This window comes from Arachis ipaensis, chromosome B5 (genome assembly GCF_059453495.1).
Source record: "Arachis ipaensis isolate K30076 ecotype BB chromosome B5, ASM5945349v1, whole genome shotgun sequence".
NCBI classification, from domain to species: domain Eukaryota; kingdom Viridiplantae; phylum Streptophyta; class Magnoliopsida; order Fabales; family Fabaceae; genus Arachis; species Arachis ipaensis.
In genome coordinates, this window is record NC_142440.1 from 90463587 (window position 1) to 90485629 (window position 22043).

Consider the following 22043-nt stretch of genomic DNA (forward strand, 5'->3'; position numbering starts at 1 on the left):
CGGTGGTAATACTGGAAAACAAAGTGCTTAGGACCACAGCCAAGACTCATAAAGTAGCTGTGTTCAAGACTCAACATACTTAACTTGGGGAATCAATAACACTATCGGGATTCTGAGTTCCTATAGATGCCAATCATTCTGAACTTCAAGGAATAAAGTGAGATGCAAAAACTGTTCAGAAGCAAAAAGCTAAAAGCCCCGCTCATCTAATTAATACTGATCTTCGTAGATGTTTTTGGAATTTATTGTATATTCTCTTCTTTTTATCCTATTTGATTTTCAGTTTCTTGGGGACAAGCAACAATTTAAGGGGTGTTGTGATGAGCGGATAATTTATATGCTTTTTGGCATTATTTTTAGTATGTTTTTAGTATATTTTAATTAGTTTTATTATATTTTTATTAGTTTTTATTTAAAATTCACTTTTCTGGACTTTACTATGAGTTTGTGTGTTTTTCTATGATTTCAGGTATTTTCTGGCTGAAATTGAGGGACCTGAGCGAAAATCTGATTCAGAGGCTGAAAAAGGACTGCAGATGCTGTTGGATTCTGACCTCCCTGCACTCAAAGTGGATTTTCTGGAGCTAAAGAATCCCAATTGGCCCGTTCTCAATTGTCTTGGAAAGTAGACATCCTGGGCTTTCCAGTAATATATAATAGTCCATACTTTGCCCGAGATTTGAGGGCCCAAACAGGTGTTCCAAATCAGCTCAAGAATTTTGGCGTTTAACACCGGAACTGGCATAAAAACTGGAGTTAAACGCCCAAACTAGCACAAAAGCTGGCGTTTAACTCCAAGAAAAGTCTCTACACATGAAAGCTTCAATGCTCAGCCCAAGCACACACCAAGTGGGCCCTGGAAGTGGATTTTTACACTAAACACCCTAGCTTACTCATTTTCTGTAACCCTAGGTCACCAGTTCACTATAAAAACTACTTTTAGTGATTCATCTTGTACCTCATGACACTTTACACGTTTCATATTGTATCCTCTATGGCATGAGTCTCTAAACCTCATTGTTGGGGGTGAGGAGCTCTGCTGTTCTTCATGAATTAATGCAATTACTACTGTTTTCCATTCTATCACGCCTGCTTCTATTCTATGATATTCATTCGCACTTCAACCTGATGAATGTGATGATCCATGACAATCATCATCATTCTCACCTATGAACGCGTGCCTAACAGCCACATCTGTTCTACATGCAATCAAGCTTGAATGTGTATCTCTTGGGTTTCTAATCTAAGATTGGAACCTTCGTGGTATAAGCTAGAATTATTGGTGGCCATTCCTGAGATCCAAAACATCTAAACCTTGTCTGTGGTATTCTGAGTAGGATCTGGGAAGGGATGACTGTGACGAGCTTTAAACTCGCGAGTGTTGGGCGTAGTGATAGACACAAAAGGATTAATGGATCCTATTCCGACATGATCAAGAACCGACAGATGATTAGCTGTGCGGTGACAGCGTATTTGGAACATTTTCACTAAGAGGATGGGAAGTAGCCATTGACAACGGTGATACCCAACATAAAGCTTGCCATGGAAGGAGCCTTGCGTGCTTGAAGAAGAAGATAGTAGGAAAGCAGAGATTCAGAAGACAAAGCATCTCCAAAGCCTCAACCAGTTCTTCATTACTGCATAACAAGTATTTATTTCATGTTCTTTTACTTTTTACAATTAAATCTGAGAATTATTGATATCCTGACTAAGAGTTACAAGATAACCATAGCTTGCTTCAAGCCGACAATCTCCGTGGGATCGACCCCTACTCACGTAAGGTATTACTTGGACGACCCAGTGCACTTGCTGGTTAGTTGTACGGAGTTGTAAAAGTGTTATTGTAATTTCGTGCACCATTGCCCAATTTGCCTTTCCAGGTTCCTCATAGATACTTCATAGTTCTTGCTGGAAACCTCCTGATTCTTCATGAGTTTTTCTATCATCATCTCCAAGTTGGAGATTCTTTGGGATTCTTGATGTGGCTATGGTTGACTGAGGGATATTTATGGTTAGTGGAAGTTGGTAGGGGTGTTTGAAGGGTTATTTTATGGGTAGTATATGGATGTGGGGTTATTGTTTTGTGGTTTTCTGTATAGGTTGTTGTTAGTGGGATGGTGGTTTTGATTGCTTGTGTTGCGAAAATTGTTGTGGTTAGAGTTCCTCTGCCATTGGTTCTGGTTTTTCTCCTATCTCAGGTTGGGATGGTTCTTCCTTGAGGGGTTCTATGTGTCTCCATGGAAGTCATTTTGGCCAGAACATGGATTGTGCATGTAGTGGACTTGTTCAGGCTATTGCTCATTGTTGCACAACTCATAGCTTTCTTCATGTTATCCCCAAACAGTTGGGGGTTGGCTGGTTGTGCTCACTGCAGCTAATTCCAGTCCATCCATCCTCTTTGACATCATCTCTATGTGTTGTTGAAGTTGCTGGTGCATTAGCTTATTCTGGGCTAAGTTGGCATCCATACCTTCAAGCTCATAGACATCTCTCTTTAGGGCTGCTTGTCTCTCTGAGGAATAGAAATACTGATTGTTGGCCACCAAGTCTATGAGATTATGTGCCTCTTGTGAAGTTTTCATCATTTGGGGTAACCCTCCTGAAGAGTAATCCAAAGCTTCTCTTGCTTTCAAAGAGAGGCCCTCATAGAAGTTTTAGAGCTTCACCCATTCACTATACATGTCTGGAGGACATCTTCTGATTAGTGCTTTATACCTCTCCCAAGCTTCATAGAATGACTCTCCTTCCAGTTGTCTGAAAGTTTGCCCATCAGTCTTGAGCTTTATGATTCTTTGAGGAGGGTAGAATTTGGCTAAAAACTTGCTAACCAAGTCATTCCAATTGGTGATGCTTTCTTTTGGGAATGTTTCCAACCATTGAGTAGCCTTGTCCTTTAGAGAGAAGGGAAACAGCAGCAGCTTGTAGATGTCTGGATGTACCCCATTGGTCTTGACAGTGTCACATATCCTTAAGAAAACAGAGAGATGTTGATTTGGGTCTTCAGCAACACTTCCTCCATATTGGCAGTTCTTCTGAACTAGAGTAATGAGCTGTGGTTTAAGCTCAAAGTTATTGGCATTCACATTTGGAGTAAGAATGCTACTCCCACAGTTTTTAGGGTCAGGGATGGTGTAAGAGGCTAGCACTCTCCTGGCAGGTTGACCATGGTTGTTGGCAACCTCCTCAGGTGGATTGTGCATGTTGTCCTTCATGACTTGATCAAGATCCTCCTTTGAATCTTCTTCTCCAATCACACCCTTCCCTCTTGCTTCTCTTCTAAGTCTTAGGAAGGTTCTTTCAGGTTCAGAATAAAAGGAAGTAGAAGCACCTCTTCTTCCCCCTGGCATATATTACACAAAACAAACAAAAAATGAGAAACGAACACTCTATTGCTAGAGTGAATGTTAGAGTTAGCAGACTGACGAACGAATTTCTGCCAGTAAAGAATTTTCACAAATAAATTCCCGTTGTAAGTATAGTTTCTAAACCAACAAAGAATCCTTTCGTACAAAATTTTGGTTGTCACAAGTAACAAAACCCAATAAAATTTATAACCGAAGTATTTAAACCTCAGGTCGTCTCTAAAGAAATTGCAGGAAGGTATGATTTATTATTGGTTATGAGAAAAAAGTGTATTTTTGGGGGTTTTTGAATTAAAGAACATGTAAATTAAATGACAAGAAAAATAAATGAATAGTTAAGAAAACTCTTGGCAAGGTATGTGAACTGGAAATCTCATCCTAATTATCCTTATCAGGTGTGATGAGAATTATTTATTGCTCCCACTTAGTAAACCCTTACTAAATAAAGGAACGTCAAGTGGACTAATCAATTTGATTCCTCAAGTCCTAGTCAACTCCTGTGGAAAGACTAGCTTTAGAGGGATCTAAATCAATCAGCAAATTCCAATTTTCAATCAACTGCTGAGTTTGATAACTCAATTGTCACCAATTACTCAACCAAAGCAAAGGAGGGAAAATCTAAATTATTTATATCATAAATAGAAGAAAGCAATCATAAATCTGAATTACCTCAAATTGTATTTAAACAGAAATTCAAATATAACATGAAGAGTTCATAAGCCAATTTTGGCAACATAAATAATTACCAAGAGAAATAGAGCAACTAAAGTAATAGAGTAAATAAAAGTAGAAGAGAAATTAAATTAAAGGAACATTGAACCTGGAATTGAGAAGAAACAATCCTAAAACTAAGAGAAATCCTAAATCCTAAAATCTAAGAGAGAGGAGAGAGCCTCTCTCTCTATAAAACTACATCTAAAACCTAAAATTTTGAATAATGAATGTTGAATGAATGAATGAATGAATCTCTCTTGATTCCCCCATTCTCCAGCCTCTATTCTGTGTTTCTGGGCTTGGATTTTGTCCAAAAAAGGGCCCAGAAATCGCTGGGGGCGACTTCTGCAATTTTCTGCACGTGGCATCCGTCACGCGTGCGCGTGGGTCACGCATGCGCGTCATTTGGAGATTTTCTTTGCCACTCGTACGCGTCAGTCCCGCGTACGCGTCGTTTGTGCTCTGCACCAGGCACGCGTCTGTGTCGTCCATGCGTGCGCATCGCTGCCATTTTCTTCAAAACTCCATTTTGTGCGTTCCTTCCATTTTTGCATGTTTCCCTTATGTCCTCTAAGCCATTCCTACCCTATGAAGCCTGAAAATACTTAACACACAGATCACGGTATCGAATGGTAATAAAGGATAATTAAAATTAATATTTTTAAGGCATAGGAAACATGTTTTCACATTTATCATAGAATAAGGAAGGAATTGTAAAACCATGCAAATCTTATGAATAAGTGGGTGAATAATTGATAAAAATACTCAATTGAGCACAAGATAAATCATAAAATAATGGTTTATCAACCTCCCCACACTTAAACAATAGCATGTCCTCATGCTAAATCCAAGAGAAAAGAGTGAAGGTAGAATGGTGGAATCTTTTGTAATGCAATCTATTCTAAATGTAAGCTACCTAAATGAATCATGCAATTCTAATTACTATCCACTTATATATAAAGCTTACATGTGGTTAAATTGATTCATATTTTCAAGGAATCATATATGCACAGCCAAGGCTAAATTATGTTAAAACACATTCACAATTGAGTTGAGTTAATCAAAAGATTTCACAAACTTGCAAGATAATCAATAATTAAATATGGATATATGGAATTGAGCTATTGAACACTCACTGGATTTGTGTATACACTCTAATCACTCAGTGTTTGGGGTTAATCACTCTATTCTTCTCTGGTCATGCTTTCTAAAACTTTGTTCTTCATCTAACCAATCAACAAATATTTAATGTACACATGCAAACATCATGAGGTCTTTTTCAAGGTTGTAATAGGGCTAAGGTAAAGGTGAGGGCATATATAAGGCTAAGTGAGCTATAAATTAAATCCTTGATTAGTCTAAGATCTCACCTAACATATACATACTCTATACAATTTTAAAATTATGCCTAGCTTCCCATGATTTTCCCGCTTTCTTGTCACATATTCATGCATCAAATTATTTTTAATTTATCCTATGTTCATTGATCTTTTTACTAAACTTATTATTGGGGTAATTTTGTCCCCTTATTTATTTATTTACTTAAAAGGTTTTTTTTTTAAAGAAAATATAACATTATCAATGCACATGGGTTCTTTCAATTATTTAAGTTTCACATGAGCATGCTCCCAAATTCTGATTAATTTATCTATTTAATCATTTCCTATCAACCCATGTTACCACAGTTCCCCACACTTAATTGTTACACAATCTCTATCTTAAGCTAACCAAAGATTCAATTTGGGATATTTGATTTGTTTTTCTGCTTAAGGCTGGTGATGTGGTTATAGAACAGAAGGGGATTTAAAAGGCTCAAGGGGGCTAACAAGGGTGACATAAAAAGGTAGGTTTATCTGGGATAAGTGAGTAAAGAACAAGTAATGGCCTCAATCATATGCAAGAATGTAAATACATTGAATATTGGACATATAGAATGAAACAAAGTAAAGTCTGCAATTATAGTGAAGAAGCAAAAAACACACAGGAATGAAAACTATGGTTATATAATGTAACCATGCAATTAAGCTCAAAATCTCACAGGCTGTGTGTTCTTTGGCTCAAAAACCATATATCAGTTCAATGTGAATCTTTGAGTAGCTCATATAAAAATAAGTGTATTCTTTGAAAAATGTTATCAATTTACTAACATATATATATATAGTAGGTGGATTGTTGTGATTCTGAAAAACTAAAAATTTCTAGTTTACTTTTTTATTTTCAATTAAACCAAATTATGATATGCTAAAAGGGTAAACTAAACTAAATAATCCATATTTTCGATATCATAACTAATAAGCTAAGAGTGCAAATTAAGCTAAATATCTAAGATATATATATACACAGCCCAAAATGCAAAATATAATAAAGTCAAAATAAACAGAAATACAGCAAAAGAAAATGTGCAAGTACTGAAAAAGGGAAATAAGATAGAATAAAATAAATATAAAAATACAGAAAAAGAAATAAAATAGGATAAAGAGTCTGAAAGTTGTTCACCAAAATAAAGTTTGCCGAAGATGGCGACCTCCCCACACTTATATAATAGCATCGTCCTCGATGCTTAATCAGGCTGGGTGTGAAGAAGTGGCATCTCCGGAACGATGCTCTGCTGGTGGCGCTATAGCGGCCTGAGGTGTTGCAGTCTGTGGGAGTGTTTGGGGATCTGCCTGCTGATGTGGCGCAGCCTGCTCAGCCTCTGCTCATGCATCCTCCTCATGCTCATCCGCCTCCTCCTTAGAAGGCTTTGATGGCGTGTCAGGCTCGGAGGGGATGTCAGCGTGGCCCGACCGGATCATCAACTTCAAATGCTCATAGCGTCGCTTGCTGCGATGCTCTAACTGTTCATATTGCCGCTGGTTGCGGCGCTCCATCTGGTCTAGCTGCTCAAAGAGGCGGTGCACTAAGTGGTAAATGGGCTGGGAGGCAGGTGGGGGTGCTGTGGCTGTGGGTGGTGCAGCAGGTGCTGAAGGAGCATCAGAGGATGTGGCTGCATCAGTGGAGGCAGTGAGAAAGGGCGGTCTATAGCCCAGAGCTATGAACTTTCTTTCATGTGGAATGATCTTCTTGCAGTCTGCGGCTGGTGGCTTCTCATCCGCAAGCTCCTAGGGTACCTCAGTTCGGCGGCCCAGCTGAGTAATCAAATAGGGGAAGGGCAGAGTGCCTTGGACGTGGACCCTGGACATGGAATACCGGATAAATCTGGGAAGGTATAGGTCCTTGCCCTCCATCATGCACCAGATAAGAGTAATCATGGCTGCTGGTACCTCAGTCTCGTGAGTGCTCGGCATCACATAATTGCTTAGGATTTGTTGCCATAGCCGAGCCTCATCATTCAGGTAATTGATCTTGATGCCTTTAGGGTGCACTGTTGACTTTCCCATAACCCATGGGACAGCAGGATCAATAGCTATAGTGCGTTTGACGGCTTCCCAATCAAAACGCATAAACCTCATATCCTCTTCAGCCTTCTAGTAACCATCTGGTTCATCTGATTTAGGCTGGAGTTGGAGGATATCTTCAATTGCCTCCTTAGTAACTAGAATCTGCTTCTGTTCCGAGGGTTACCTGAAACTGTAGGTCGATCTCAGACGAGATCTTCTGTACAGGTCAGAGATGACGTGTCCGGCTGGTGGGTGGCGGCCGGAGCTGTCGTGTCTGACTTGTTGGACTGGCTATGCTTCTGATCCTTTGTCATCGGAGGGTGGTGGTACCTGCAAGGGATTCCGATGCTTAAGTTAGCAAGCGTATTAAGCAGGTTTTTAGTAGAATCAGAGTATGAGTTATACCTGGGTGCTCCAGTGTATTTATAATGGTGAGGAGTGACCTTTCTGGAGATAAGATAGTTATCTTATCTTATCTTATCTTATCTTATCTTTGAGTGAGGTCATCTTATCTTCAAAGGAACCGCCCTCCTCTCTGTAGGCTTGGGCTGCCTTAGGATTTGGGGTGTGGTCCTCCATCTGGGCCCTTTTTGGGCTTTCCTGGTGATTTGGCCGAGCTCTCTGAGAAGAGGTCGGGTAGTCCTGACCTGAAGAGATCGGTCGACTTGTCAGTAGATCATCCCAGGTCGGACAGCTCGACCCAGGGTATGAATAATGCCCCTACCCGAGCTCGGTCTTCCTTTTGAGGTCAAGTCTTCAGTGTTAGGACTTCGATCCTTTTATGGTGAAGCCGAACTCGAGCATTTTGTAGACTTCGCTGAAGCTTTCGAATGTGAAGCGTTTTCTCCTTCGTTTTCTTCTAAAAGCATGCGCTTAGCATTCTTGTCTTGGAAATGTGCGAGGGTTTAATACCCTCATTAATTGATTTTAATGCCCCGTTTCTCTTGCCTCTTTTATTTTGAACTTTATACACAAAAACGATTTTCTCTTCTCTATAACTTCCCCCCTTTTCTCTCTGTCTTTCTGTTTTGCCTGAGACTTGCATTTTCTCTGCAATGCTTGTTTGGTGCTTGTTGGTGCTTTGCTTGAAAAGCGATTCCGGATTTTATTTGCACCATCCTCCAACTTCTTCAGAGCTTTCTCCTTTCTCTTCAGGTTGGCTCTCGTTTCTTTTACTTCTTTCGTCGTTCCTTTTATTTCTTTGGTAAAGTTTATATATTTGCTTGAGTGCATTGTTGGAAAGCTTGAACCTTTTCGTGTTTTTGCGCCTGTCTGTCATAGCGATGTATCTTTCTGGCTTTCTTTTGACCTTATGTATACTTTAGTATTTCTTCTGATGATTAGGGCTTATCTCAGGGCTTTGCATGTTTGTTGCATTGCTGTTTGATTTTGTAGTTTCTGTGGGATAATGGCTTGTTCGTTTCTGGGAAAGGTTGCGTCTTTGATGATTTTTTCCTTAATATATTTTGTTGCTTGGTAGTTCTTGTAGACTAAAACTGTAGTTGCGAGGTGGCTTTAACAATCCATTTTTCTCTTCGGAGTGTTGATTGGAAGAAAGTTTTTCTCTGTTGTAATAGCTTTGTAGAGAACGATGGTCTTCTTGGTGATCTTACTCTGATTTGCATTTTTTTCTTAGAGTCTTTTTCTAGGTTGTTTTAGTTTCTGTAGGTTTTCCTGAGTCTTTTGCTCTGTGTCACTGCCCCCAAAGGATGCCCCTGGACCTTGGTGTGTGTCTTGGGGCTTTCCTTTTACTGTTTCTATTGCTCTGGATCATGTCGCCCGAGTTGTTTTGATATCGCCCGAGCTATTTTTTGGTTAGTAATCCATTTTCCTTTCTTGTTTGTAGGATTAGTTGGCCATGTCTTCTCACAAAAATATTGTCAAGGCGTCTTTTAGGGTTCCTGAGGGGATGTCCGACTAGTTGGACTCCCTTCTGTTGCTGTGTGTTTCTCTAGCTAATTCAAAATTCTGTGTGGAGCTTAGGAGACATCATCGAATCTGTAGTAGTAGGGACCAAGAAAACAACTATGAATTGGTAGCACCTGATTCTGACGAGAGGGTCTGCTTCCCTGTTCTGACCCAGGGGGAGCGTCCCTTTTTTTATGCATACGGCTTCTTCTTTAGCCAGATGAACATCACCCTTCCCTTCACTTCTTTTGAGACCGACCTGTTATGGTCTTGTAACGTAGCTCTATCTCAGCTTCACCCGAATTCTTGGGGTTTCATTAAGATTTTTCAGTTGGTTTGTCAAGAATTTGATGTTAAACCTTCTCAAACTCTTTTTCTGTATCTCTTTGTGTTGACCAAGCCTGGGACTACCAAAAAGAAAGCTTCTTGGATTTCTTTTAGGTCCACCCAGAGACATAAAGTTTTTTTTCCATGTATGATGAGTCTTTCAGGGATTTTAAAAATTACTTTTTTAATATCCGAGCTGTTGAAGGAGCTCGTCCTTTCTTTTTGGATGAGAATGGCGAGCCCCGTTTTCCCTTAGAATGGCAGAAGAACGTAGTGGTGTCTAGGTATACTTGGGAAATGTTGGACGAGGTTGAACAGGCTTTTGTAACTGTCTTGGAGGATATTTGGGGGGAACCTCCCCATCTTGATACCAAGAAATTTTTGGAGAATCCATCCCTTGTCTGAACTGTGCTGGGTATTCATTATATTTTGCTCCTCTTTACTTTGCTTTCTTCATTTTCTAGTTGTTAATCTGCTTCTATTGTTGATTTCATTTTTCAGAGATGTTTAAAAATAATGACTCCATGAGGGCCTTCAAAAAGGCGAGGAAGGCTACTGCTGCCCAGAACATCTCGGCCAAGGTGGCTGGGGAGGGATCCTCTCATGTCCTGCCAAAGCCGTCAGTACCGAGCTCTCCTGGACCGAGGAGAATGATTCCTGCCCCTCGAGTCCATGTGCTCGATCCTCCCCAGTCTTCCGTTGCCGTTTCTTCTCTTTCGGCCGTTCCTCCTTCAAAAAGACCTCGGACCGTTGAGCCCTTCAATCTGGACGCTCCTGATTTTGATGCCATTGGGTTTGTCGACCAGCAGATTGGTCCCTATGGTGCCCTTCCTATGGATGATGTTTCTCTTCTCCGTCACTTGGATTTCATAACTCGGAGTAGCATCAAGATGGCTCATATGGGGGCAGCTCTATATCGAACTGCCCAAGATCTTCCTATCCACGCAACGAAGGCCTTTATGGAGGAGGCCAAATCAGATTTTGACCAGATTAAGGGTCTAAAGGAGGAGCTTGAGGTGAAGGTTGCGAGGTTGGAGAAGGAGTTAGAGGGTGAGAAAACTCGGGCTGTAGCTTTGGCTGCTTCTGCCAAGTTGTCTGAAGATATGCCGCCGAAGCACAAGGAGAGTTATGTCACGACTTATAGGGAGATGATGGGTCTTAGGGAGGATTTGGAGTCCACCTGAGCAAATTATGCTGAGCTCTAGGGTCACCTTGTAGGCAGTGTAAATGCTGCTTATGAGAACCTGAAGGAGCAAGTTCGAGTTCTTGCACCCGAGCTCGACCTTACTCTCTTCAGCTTGGACAACGTTGTGAAGGATGGTAAAATTGTCCCTGATGACCCTGACGATGATGATGTCGAACCTCCCCCTGTACCTGTTGCCAAAGCTTCTGTTGCGCCGACTTCTTCAACTCCTTCAACTGAGGTTGCTCATCCCGAGTCGGATTCCGTTTGTCAGGTCTTGGGGCTGACTTTTGGTGCCTCTTGAGCTTTTGTTATTGTTATAACTTGTGCCTTTCACAATATGTTCGTCTGTACTTGTCTAATACCTTTTAGGTTTTTGGGAGTGTTGGAGCCTTGTTGTCCGACCTCATTTGATTACCTTCGTATTTTCATACTTGTGGCTTGATTCTTTTAAGGTTGTGGATTTTTGGGTCCAACTGGTATTTATCTTGTATGCCTTCTTTCGGCCGACTTCTTTACTTCGACCTGAAATTATTTCTAGTAATCCTCTTTCTTGGACCTTTGTCAGGTCTCTTTTAGGGTTTACTTTTATAACTCTTTTGGTTTTGGGCCAACCTTTTTACACCGGTCCTTTCTAAGTTATTTCTAGTAATCCTCTTTCTTGGACCTTTGTCAGGTCTTTCTTAGGGATTACTTTTTATAACTTGTTTGTGGGAGGCCGACTTCATCATGTCGGTCTCTTCTAAGTTATTTCTAGCAATCCTCTTTTTGGACCTTTGTCAAGTCTCTTTAGGGATTACTTTTTATAACTTGTTTGTGGGAGGCCGACTTCATCATGTCGGTCTCTTCTAAGTTATTTCTAGTAATCCTCTTTTTGGACCTTTGTCATATCTCTTTTACGGATTACTTGTTTGTGGGAGGCCGATTTCATCATGTCGGTCTCTTCTAAGTTATTTCTAGTAATCCTCTTTTCTAGGGCTGGGCAAGCCTCTTTCCAGGGATTGACTTTTTATAACTTTGGTTATTGTGGTCGACTGGTCCGACTTCTTTATGTCGGCCTGTCTTTTAAGTTATTTTTAGTAACCCATTTTATTAAGACCTCGTCAGGTCCTTTCTATGGATCACTTTCTATAACTTCTTGCATTATTCTATTTTTGTCGCTTTTTCATCTTTGCCGATTTTGTTGAAGTTAGGTTTGATCCTTGTTTGGTCGGCCTTTTGATGAATTTGGTTTTCATCTTCTTTGGTCTTTATTGTGATTGGACAGTGAATTTGATCTTCACTTTCTGCCGATCTTGTAGCTTTATAATTGGGCGATGAATTTTTTTTTAGCGTTTTAAATTAATGTGTCTTGAGAGTTTGTAGAAAATCTAAAAATCTTTATTCAAAGGAGAATGCAGATATATACATGTGGGAGTTTTATCCCTCTAAGTCGGGCAATTTGTGGATCTTGACTTGGCACCTCATTAAAAAACCTTTTCAGGAAAAAGAGTGCGCCTTAAGATCTTTATTACCTCTAACTATAATACCTTCTTAGGTTGCAGGCGTGCCATGACCTAGGAAGCTCTCGCCCTTCGAGTTCGGACAACCTGTAGTAGCCCTTTCCAAGTACTTCTATAACTCGGTAGGGTCCTTTCTAATTTGTTGCCAGCTTTCCTTCTCCAGGTCGAGTTGTTCCGAAATCATTTTGGATTAGGATGAGGTCGTTCTCGGAAAAACCTCGCGACACTACCCTTTGGTTGTATCTTGAAGCCATTCGACGTTTTAATGCTTCTTCCCTGATCCGAGCTCTTTCTCGGATTTCTGGAAGTAAGTCGAGTTCTTCCCTTTGAAGTTGGGAGTTGGCCTCTTCAATATAGTGGAACACTCTGGCCGACCCTTCTTCGACCTCCACTGGGATCGTTGCCTCCATCCCGTAAGCTAATCTGAAAGGTGATTCCTTTGTGGTGGAGTGTGGAGTTGTCCAATATGCCCATAGGACTTGTGGGAGCTCTTCGGCCCAGGCTCCCTTTGCCTCCTGTAATCTCCGTTTTAGCCCAGCCAATATGACTTTGTTGGCAGCTTCGGCTTGTCCATTGGCCTGGGGATGTTCTACAGAAGTGAATTGGTCTTTTATGTTTAGATCAGCCACTAACTTTCTGAAACCTGCATCGGTGAACTGGGTGCCATTGTCTGTGGTGATGGAGTATGGAACCCCAAACCTTGTGACAATATTTCTATATAGGAATTTTCGACTTCTTTGAGCAATGGCGTTAGCTAGGGGTTCTGCCTTGATCCATTTTGTGAAATAGTTTACCCCCACAATGAGGAATTTGACCTGTCCTGATCCCTGAGGGAAAGGTCCGAGAAGGTCGAGTCCCCATTTTGCGAATGGCCAAGGTGAGCTTACGTTGATGAGTTCCTCTAGCAGGGCGTTGTGAAAGTTGGCATATTTCTGACATGGTGGATATGTCTTTACAAATTTTGTGGCTTCTTCTTGTAGTGTTGGCCAATAAAATCCGGCCCAGAGTATTTTTTTGGTAAGTGCCTGTGCTCCGAGATGATTGCCACAGATGCCACTGTGTACTTCTTCTAAAACATCCTTTGTGTTGGAGGTCGGCACACATTTTAACAATGGTATTGAAATCCCTCTTTTGTATAGAGTATTGTTTATGATAGTGTAGTATTGTGCCTCTCATTTTAACCTCTTTGCCTCCTTCTTATCTGTAGGAAGTGTTTTTGTTTTGAGGTAGTTAATTATGAGAGTTATCCATCCTTGATCCAGACCTGTTATGGCTAGGATTTGTTCTTTTTCCGAGATTGACAGGTTTTGCAGCATTTTCTGGATGAGGCTTCTATTGTTGCCCCCTGGTTTGGTGCTGGCTAGTTTTGAGAGTGCATCAGCTCGAGCATTCTGTTCCCGAGGTATGTGACGGACTTCATATTCCCCGAGTTGTCTGAGCTATTCCCTGGTTTTGTCCAAATACTTTTTCATGGTGGGATCCTTGGCTTGGTAGCTCCCTGATATTTATGAGGTGATTACTTATGAGTCACTGAAGATGATAAGCTTTTGAGCTCCAACCTCCTGAGCCAGCTTTAAACCAGCTAGTAGTGCCTCATATTCGGCATGATTGTTTGAAGCGGGGAACCCGAATTTCAGGGAAAGTTCGATTTGGGTTCCTGATCGCTTTTTATTATGATGCCTGCGCCACTTCCGGTTTTGTTTAAAGAACCGTCTATGTAGAGATTCCATTTTGTAGGGATTTCTAGAGTCTCCGTAAACTCTGCAATAAAATTGGTCAGATACTGTAATTTATTGGCTGTCCAAGCTTCATACTGAAGGTCGAATTCAGACAACTCGACTGTCCATTGCAAGATACTGCCTGCTAGGTCTGTTTTTTGCAAAATCCATTTTATGGGCTGGTTGGTCCGAACCCTAATGGTGTGAGCTTGGAAATATGGGCGAAGTCATCGAGATATTACTACGAGAGCATAGGCGAATTTTTCTATTTTTTGGTAGTTCAGTTCGGACCCTTGTAGTGCTTTGCTGATGAAGTATATAGGTTGTTGTCCACTGTCATCTTCTCGGACCAGTGCTGAGGCTACTGCCTGATTTCCTACTGCGAGGTACAATATAAGTGGTTCTCCTTCCCGTGGCTAAGTTAGAATAGGTGGTTGTCCCAGGAATCTTTTGAAATCTTGGAATGCTTGTTCGCACTCCGTTGTCTATTCGAACTTTTTTCCCTTCCTTAGAGTGGTGTAGAAGGGGAAAGATCTTATTGCCGATCCAGCTAGAAATCTGGACAAGGCTGCCAACCTTCCATTGAGTTGTTGTACCTCTTTGACACAAGTCGGGCTCTTTCATTGAGTTGTTGTACTTGGGTGAGGTCGGACAATAATGTCTCTTTACTTTATGTCTTTGTTAACAAGTCGTCCACATAGACCTCCATTATTTTCCCGATGTGGTATGTAAAGACCTTTTTCATTAATCTCTGATACGTAGCTCCCGCGTTTTTGAGTCCAAAAGGCATGATGATGTAGCAGTAGTTTGCTTTTGGGGTTAGGAATGAAGTTTTTTCTTGGTCGGGTGGGTACATCGGGATTTGATTGTATCCCGAGTAGGCATCCATAAACAAGAGGTATTTATATCCAGAGGAGGCATCCACCAGAGCGTCGACACTTGGGAGTGGATAGGGATCCTTCGGGCAGGCTTTGTTGAGATCAGTGTAGTCGGTGCACATCCGCCATTTCCCGTTTGATTTTTTCACCAAGACGACGTTAGCTAGCCATAGTGGGTACTTGACTTCTCTTATGAATCCTGCCTCCAGTAGAGCTTGTACCTACACTTCCACAGCTTCGAATCATTCTGGTCCGAGCTTTCTACGTCTCTGTTGCACTGGCCGAGATCCTGGGTAGACTGCTAGCTTGTGGCACATTAACTTAGGGTCTATGCTTGGCATGTCTGCAGCTTTCCATGCAAAGAGGTCGACGTTGTCTCGTAAGAACTGTACGAGTGATTCTTTTAGGCCTCCTTTTAGGATTGTACCGATATTGGTTATTTTGTCCAGAATATCTCCGATTTGGACTTTTTCTACTTCACCTTCAGGTTGTAGACGGGGTTCTTCCCGCTTCTGAACTCCTCTGAGTTTGATGGTGTGGAATTCTTCTCCTCTGCCTCTGAGGTTTAGACTTTCGTTATAACAGTGAGGCGTCGTCTTCTGGTCTGCTTTTATTGTAGCTATCCCTTCTGGAGTTGGAAACTTCATTCATAGATGTGGAGTCTATCTTGAGCATTCTTGACTGGTTTCCTTTTCCAAAGGTCGAATGTAGTGAGATGTATCCAAGTGGTTGAATTAGAGTGTCTCCCAGCCCAAACAGGCTGTTCGGATATGGTCTGAGTTCTTTTTCTTCCAGGCCAAGTTTGTCGAAGGCAGCTTTGAACAAGATATCGGCGGAGCATCCCTAGTCTACTAGTGTGCGGTGGAGATTTGCGTTTGCCAATATGATAGTGATGACCATGGGATCGTCGTGTCCTGAGATGATGCCGGATGCGTCCTCTTTGGTAAAAGTAATTGTAGGGATGTTGGGTGTTTCCTCTCTTCCCTCGACATGATATACTTCTTTAAGATATCTTTTGCGAGATTATTTGGAGATCCCTCCTCCCGCAAATCCTCCGTGTATCATGTGGACATGTCTCTCGGGCGTACGAGGTGGTCGTTCAGCCCGTCCGACATCTTCGTCCCTTCTTCTTTTTCTGGGATCGTCTGTTCGGCTCGCTAAATACCGATCTAACTTTCCTTCTCTTACCAGTTTTTCTATGATATTTTTAGATCAAAACATTCGTTGGTGGCATGTCCATAGATTCGATGATATTCACAATATTCAGCCTGATTTCCTCCTCTTTTTTTGCTTTTGAGTGGTCGAGCTGGAGGTATCTTTTTAGTATGGCATACTTCTCTGTAGACATCCACAAGGGACACCCGAAGAGGGGTGTAATTATGGTATTTTTTGATCTTTTCCCAGTGTTGATCTACCTTTTTCTTGGATTCTTCGTCTTTATCTCGGGAGGAGTAGGAGAACCCGGATTTTGAGGTCTCTCATAGTCGAGAGTTTTCCTCCATGTTGATATACTTCTCTGCTCGTTCTTGTACTTTATTCAGAGATGTGGGATGTTCTTCGATATAGAGTGGCTAAAAGGCCCTTCTCGTAAGCCATTGATGAGGCCCATGATGGCCGCTTCTGTGGGCAGATTTTGTATGTCTAGACATGCCTTGTTGAATCCTTCCATGTAGCTGCGGAGACTTTCCCGATCTCCTTGTTTGATCCTAAATAGACTTGGGGCGTGCTTGGTTTTGTCTTTCTGGATAGAAAATCTGGCTAGAAACTTCTTGGCTAGGTCGTCGAAGCTTGAGATGGACCTAGGGGGTAGATTGTCGAACCACTTAATCGCCGTTTTTGTTAAGGTAGTCGGGAAGGCTTTGCAGCAGACTACGTCTGAGGCGTCAGTGAGGTACATTCGATTTCTGAAATTACTGAGGTGATGGCTGGAATCTGCCGTGCCATCGTATAAAGTCATATCTGGGAGTTTAAAGTCTTTTGGGATTTTGGTCTTCATGATCTCCTTGGTGAACGGATCTTGGTCCTTGCGGGAGCTATCCTCATGAGTGGATTGAGTAGCTTTGGTCTTGAGATCGGCTTCGAGTTTTAGGAGTTTGTCCTCCAATTCTCGGCGTCGCCTTACTTCCCTTCGTAGGTCTTTCCCAGCTTCTCGTTGATGTTGGGCTTCTTTTTCAAGTTGCTTTAAATGGTCTTGATGCGCCTCCAGGGGTTTCGGGTTTGGTGAATTCTTATCTCCATTGGGTTGCAGGATATCTTTTTGTGTAGTGTCCGCGTTTTTGTGTGGTGTTCTGTCTTCTAGATTTGAGTCGTGGTCATTGTCATGGTCGTCCGCCATGGTGATGGGATGACTTCCAAGTTCCCCAGCAACAGCGCCAATGTTCCGAGGGTTACCTGAAACTGTAGGTCGATCTTGGACAAGATCTTCTGTACTGGTCGGAGATGAGGTGTCCGACTGGTGGGTGGCAGCCGGAGCTGTCGTGTCTGACTTGTTGGACTGGCTATGCTTCTGATCCTTTGTCACATGAGGGTGGTGGTAACTGCAAGGGACTCCGATGCTTAAGTTAGCAAGGGTATTAAGCAGGTTTTTAGTAGAATCAGAGTATGAGTTATACCTGGGTGCTCCAGTGTATTTATAATGGTAAGGAGTGACCTTTCTGGAGATAAGATAGTTATCTTATCTTATCTTATCTTATCTTTGAGTGAGGTCATCTTATCTTCAAGGGAACCGCCCTCCTCTCTGTAAGCTTGGGCTGCCTTAGGATTTAGGGCGTGGTCCTCTATTTGGGCCTTTTTTGGGCTTTTCTGGTGATTTGGTCGAGCTCTCTGAGAAGAGGTTGGGTAGTCCTGACCTGAAGAGGTCAGTCGACTTGTCAGTAGAACATCCCGGGTCAGACAGCTCGACCCAGGGTATGAACAGCTTCCCTCTGAGCTGTACTGCATCCAGGGTCGTTTTAAAGTAGTTGCAGTAAAATTCTCTGACCCAGGATGCATTAACTTCAATCAAGTTCCTTTCTAGAAAGTACCAACCTCTCTGTTTGTTTTGTTCTGTGGTATACTGTTTTTATTTGGCTGGAATTCGGAGGGTCTTTTCTAGATATAGGTTCCTTGAAGTTGCAAAGACCGGGTACTTCAATTCACAGTATCAGTTTGCAAAATTGACTGGGTCGGTTGCAGGCACTAACTGATAAGCTTTTCCTAAGGAGTAAAATTCTTCTCACGTGAGGAATCATCATGTAGTATATCCAGGATAGCCATAGAGGACTCTCCTCTTTTCCTTTTTCCCGTGATTGCTTTAGTTTTTCCTTTGCCTTTTGGGTCAGACATCCTGCAAGACAGAGGTTCCAAAAATAGTTTATTAAACTAAAGCAGGAAAACAGGTAAGCAAATTGTATTGTAGCAATATAAACATAAATGGGCAAAAGAGGTATAAAATAGCAATATAAGCATGAAGTGGGTTAGATAGATGTAGAATTTTAAACTGTATGCAGGCTGAAAGTCAAAAAATGTAAATAAGAATCACAATCCAAGATCTATGATGTGCGGAGTGCTTGTTTATCAGGAACAATAATAATCATGCCTTGAAATGGGATGAAAGTAGTTTGTTAAAAACTAAGAGAGAAGTTAGAAAGTTACTGCAGTTAAAAGTTAAAAAGTGAAGTTAAAGTTAGTGGCATGGTATTGTAGTTCCTAGTTAACAAAAATTGCACAAACTTAAAGAACCAGCAACTCACATTCAAGCAGAGAATGCAGATTAATGATTATAAATCAAATAAATAAAAGAAGGGCAAAATGAATAAAATCATCAATAATGCGATTTAACTAAGAAGGAAACCAGAATGAGTAGGAATGCTAGCCCATTCATCCATGAATCGGCTTGGTTGAAACCAATTAGTGCAGAATTCAAAAGTAGCAAACCCAATTTATGAATGAGAGTTAAGTAAAACAATTTTCAGAAAAATTGGGTAGCTTTTTGGCTATAAACCATTCAGTTCATATGACATTAAAGTGGTGCATAAAAGAGTAGCAAATAGCAAGTCACATGAATTTAGAAAAAAATGAATTCAATCTGCAGGAAGAATTGCAATTTAAATGGAAAAATATCAAATCAGCATTAAACAGTAATGAACAGTATATGAGCAGCATCAACAGCACAGCAATTTCAAAATTACGAAACAGATAAGCAGGCAGCAAGAACGGCGCAATTATCAGACCTAAATCCACTAACCACATCCTAGCTACCTAACCACCTAAAATCCACTACGAACATGCATCTTTAACTATCCTAATTAGAAAAGAATTGAAAAAATGCAAACTAACTAATTGGAATGGGAAGGGAATCGGAGTGCAGTGGAACCTGGTGTGCGCAGTGACAGAAATTGAACGAATAAGGAGGGTGGTGGTGTGGTGGCACTGGTGGGCGGCACGGTGGTGCTGGGAAGTGGCACGGCGGCGTTGGGAGTCCTGCGGTGGTGGCAGGGGGTGTATGAGGGAGGGGAAGAGAAGGGAGGAAAGGAAGGAGGGGAAGGGGGGTGGTACGGCGGCAGGGCTCATCGATGGTGGCGATGGCTAATGCCAGGGCATTTTAGCCAGTTTCACTGACCTTTTCTTTACTATTTTAGGGTAGTTTCATGCATTTTCTTAGTTAATAAGTAAGTTTTGGGTAGATAATCACTTACATCTTGATTCAAGCAAACAGTGTGAATTTTACATAATTTTATGAGAATTATGCATGAATTGAATGATAAAATGGATGATGCATGATCTCATGAGTTAGAACCTAGCTTTGATGCACTCTACTTGCTTGATTTCAGGACAAAAGAAGCAAGGAAGATGCCATGTTAATAGCCACGTTAGTCTAACTAACGTGACCATTAACATGGAACGGAGGCTAGCTTGCAACGTTAATAAGAAAAGTGAACACCAATAACGCCTTCGTAAGCTATCATAGCCCACGTTAGTATCCACGTTAACTACATTAACGTGGAAGCTAACGTGGAGGAAAAAGAAAGCCCCAACGTTAGTGGTAAAAGTGAATACCACTAACGTTCCAAAAGGTACAATTGGCCACGTTAAAAGTCACGTTAACTACATTAACGTGAACTCTAACGTGGAAGGAGCAAGGAAGAGCCAACGTTAGTGACACTCACCTTTGTCACTAACGTTGGACCAAGCCACTTTTAGCCACGTTAGTTGCCACGTTAATTACATTAACGTGGAAGCTAACGTGGAGAAAAGAAATGATGAGCCAATGTTAGTGACACTCACCTTTGTCACTAACCTTGGAGATGGCAATCACCACCACGTTAGTGGTCACGTTAATACAATTAACGTGAGGCACTAACGTGGGAAGGGGTGTTTGGAGCGTTAGTGACAAAGGTAAGTGTCACTAACACTCTCGAAGCTGAGGCATGCCCAGGTTAAGGGTCACGTTAGCTACACTAACGTGGACTCTAACGTAGGGAGGAAGGGCAACAAGCATACGTTATTGGAAAAGGTGAATGCCAATAACGTTTGCGAAGGACCAAGAGGCAACGTTAGTGGTCACGTTAGTGCCACTAACGTTGAAGTTAACATGGACCATTTTGGGTTAGGAACGTTAGTGAAAAAGGTGATCGTCACTAACGTTCTCGAACCCACATTTTCACTTAACATTAACACCACTAACGTCCTAACTAACGTCCATGCCTAACTCAACTTTTTCTGCAAGCAAAGCTAAGCTCACTGAAGATGATAACTGCTTCATCTCAAAGATCCAAAAGCCCATATCCAAGACTTGAAGAGCCAACTAGAAGATCAGAAGAGTAGTATATATATGAGTAGTTTTGAACTAGAAAGAGAGCTTTTGGCATTGGGAGAACTACTCTCTGTATAATTTTACTTTCTTTGCAACTTCTAGTTTTACTTTTAGAATGTATTTCCCATCTTTGTTTTTCATTCCCAGAGCTATGAACAACTAAACCCCTTTCATTGTGTTAGGGAGCTCTGTTGTAATTTGATGGATCAATAATAGTTTTCATTATTCTTCTTCTTTCTTTTCTCTTGATTCTACTAGAAAGCTTTCAATCTTCATCCAATTGGGTAGTTGTCTTGGAAAAGAAGCTATTCATACGTGGATCTCTTCGGAACCTTAGAAGAGGAATGAAGAGATCATGCTAGAAATGCTTTCTCATGTTGGACCAAATTGGGGTTTGGACGGATATAGTGACATATAATTCACCCAATACTTTGATTTGGAAATACATGTGGTATAATCAGTGACCATACTTCATCTCTTCTCATGAGTAATTAGACCAAGGAATTGGCTATTGATCAAGATTTGAGAGATTGAATTACCAATGAATTGGAATTCAATCACTTAAGATTGCCAAGGAGATCAATGAATGCATTGATTGAGGAAGAGATAAAAATGAACTTGATCCGGAGAATACAACATCTCCTGAGCCCAATGAACTCCCCATTTCTGATCTTACTCATTCTCTTTACTTTCTGCCATTTACTTTTATGCTCATCTTCCCCATTCCCCATTTAAGATTTTGCAATTTACTTTCCGTCATTTACATTTAGTTCTTTATTTCCAGCAATTACATTTTCTGCCATTTACTTTCCCGCCATTTAATTTCCTACAATTCTCAAATCAAATTATGCTTAGCTCAACCAGAACATTCCTCCAATTAAAGTTGCTTGACCAATCAATCCCTGTGGGATTCGACCTCACTCTATTGTGAGTTTTTACTTGACGACAATTCGGTATACTTGCCGAGGGAAATCTGTTGAGATACAAGTTTCTGTGCAGCAAGTTTATGGCGCCGTTACCGGGGATTGATTTTGTATCAACAATGATTAAATTGGTGGATAACTAGATTGAGCACTTTTTCTTTCTTTTGTTGATTTAATTTCTTTTTGAGTAATTTAATTTCAGTTTCAGTTATTTTCTTCCCTTTACCCCTTACCCGTTTGAGATATTCTCTTAATTGTCACAATTCAGTTCACTAACCCACTAACTATCTGATATATTGCATCATTCACACTAACATCATTTTTTTTACAAGAATACTCTCTATCCCCCTTTTG